The following is a 2,569-nucleotide window of genomic DNA, read 5'->3' as shown; positions in this document are numbered from 1 at the left end:
ACAAGTGGCCTTGTTCCAAATAAACTTTAGAGTATTATAAGCATGATAACCAACCACTTTGATCTCCTATAAACAAATATTATCTTTTTTTCTATTATCATTACACCATTTTCTAATAGTATACTTCCTATCAAGAATTTCAAGGCCTCTTACATTCCCACTATGGATCTTAATCATGAATAAGAGGGTTAGTTGGAAGGGTTCTTCCCCTTGTACAACCTATTAAAATAGTCTAGAATTTCATAATGGGAATGTTTATTACTACCCTTCTGATTAAAGATAGAAGGCCTCTCATTTCATTTCCTTTTTTTAAATATTATTTTTCAACAACTTCTGTAAAGGGAGCTTCAATGTTTAAAACATCTTTCTCTTCTATCATAATTGTGTCCTCCTTTCCATCTTCTTCCTCTTATAGAGACTTAACCTTTTGTTCAACAAAAGGATGCTAAGGTAGATTTTTGCACATCATTTTCTCTAGATTTAATGGAAATAAGGGTTGATTTCTAGGCATTTAGCTTACTAGAATTAGAAGTACAACTAGGACCTATAGATTGATAACTAGCTAGAATTTCCTTATGTGAATCTCCTTCTGCAAGGACAATTTCAAAATTGTCATAAAAAAGAGGGTTTGAAAGAGAAGTAAACTTATTACCAATTTCATCAACCCCATTACTTCCTTATCCATCATTTTTATTGTTCTTAGAATTATATTTTTAGCATTAAGACTATTCTAAGGATGCTTTATAACATAATTTTTCTTATTATGAACCACCCTAATGTTATCATTAGAAACTTATTGCTGCATCACTGTCATCAGAATTCATATTGTTAAGCAATCCTTGTGTATCAACTTCCTTGTAAATTTTGTCATTCCGTTGAATGGCCATCTCTTTCCTTTCCTTTAAGGATTTCCTTAACTCATCTCTTTGTCCTTCAAGTTGTTGTGGTATGATATGGATTTCAATTATTTGGTTCTTAATGATTTTTCCTATTTTTTTCCCTCCATTTCAAGATCTTGCACTTTCAATCTATTAGACTTAACTCAAGCGAGTTGAACTCTAATACCAATTTATGAAAATCTTAATGGGAAACATGATATTAAGAGGAGGAAGGGGTGAATCAAGATCTATAAAAAAATCACTAATAAAATAATTGATTGTATTCACACCTAATCCATTTCATATCTCAGATCTCCTACCATTTAAACATAAACATGTAATGCTTAAATGAAATATATCTAAGCATAACATCCATGTAAAATATCAACACATAACACAATGATTTTGGTAACCCAGAAACACTTCAAGTTGAAGGTAAACCTAGGGTGGGGATGAAACCCACAAATCTTTATTGCTATAATAAAGAAGTTTTCCTACTAGGGATACAATTTGATCATATTAGATGATCTACCCTATGAAGGGTATGCCCTACTAAGAGTGTTTAAGACTATTAGGTCTTACCTTGTTAAAGGATTTTACACTTACAATAAAGTAAGGACTCTGTTAGGATATTTAAATAAGGTCTATTAGAACCACTTTGTTAAGAGATTTCCCCTAATTCAATCTGTTAATACTAATTCAATACTTGATCCTTTAGTTTTCTCTGAAAGTTTATTATAGATCTCCTCTCTTCAAAATCTCAATCTCATCTCCTTATCTGATATCTCTATTTTGTCCTTCATTGCTAGGTTGCTCTGTCTGACTTCCTTTTAGACTTATCTGTTATTTGCTCTATACTTAGCTTGTTTGATCCTTCACTTTGCTTAGTTCATGTATAGATCTTAGGGTATGAACCCTTCTTAAATAGGTAATCCTATAAATTTCAAGATTAGGATTAATGATCCATAATCCATCCTTTTTTCATTTTCTCTTATGATTTTCTGATTGGTTAATCTTCTTTCCTAGGGATTAATGCCATCTGAAAAAATGTGTGATCTCCTCCTTAATTATCTCTACAATCTTTAAATATTGTGTAGAAGTCATCTAAAATGATTTATATAAGTGTTTAGCAATTAAAAGCTCATATGTCAAAAATAGTTTACTCGGCACTTGAATGTTTTGATGCTCGGTCATAACTGACATTTATGTTGTTAGTCAACTTCTACTCACTTGACATATACTGACTCACTTGACATTAAGTAACTTTCCAAATGTTTAGTCTCTTCTATGTTACTTGACATGTATGCTGACTTGGTCTCTACTAGGGTGCTTGAAAACCTCTAACTTGCTCAGCTTGTGATAAAATATAGACAAGTCCTTTGTAGCTTGATCTTCTCTAGATGGCTTGGTCACAGTGATGACCATCCAAAGTTTCCTTAGAAATGACTAAATGTTAGGCAGTAATAGGAATCTTGGGCTTAGAGATCAACAACAAAAATATCAAAGAAGAAACCCTTTTAGTGAAAAGGTTAGAAATTTAGCCCTAAATTTAAAAACAATCTAGCCTTTAAAAAAATAAAATAGGGCTAACATTATGGATGTAGGATGTAGGGTAGGAAAATCCAAAAATAATGACACTAAGTGTTTTGGGGATGGTCAAGGATTTGATTGGATGATGATTTTTTAACGAA

Source organism: Cupressus sempervirens, chromosome 5 (genome assembly GCF_028749045.1).
Source record: "Cupressus sempervirens isolate cs-2001-9-10 chromosome 5, ASM2874904v1, whole genome shotgun sequence".
Taxonomy (NCBI): domain Eukaryota; kingdom Viridiplantae; phylum Streptophyta; class Pinopsida; order Cupressales; family Cupressaceae; genus Cupressus; species Cupressus sempervirens.
This window is presented reverse-complemented; position numbering follows the sequence as displayed.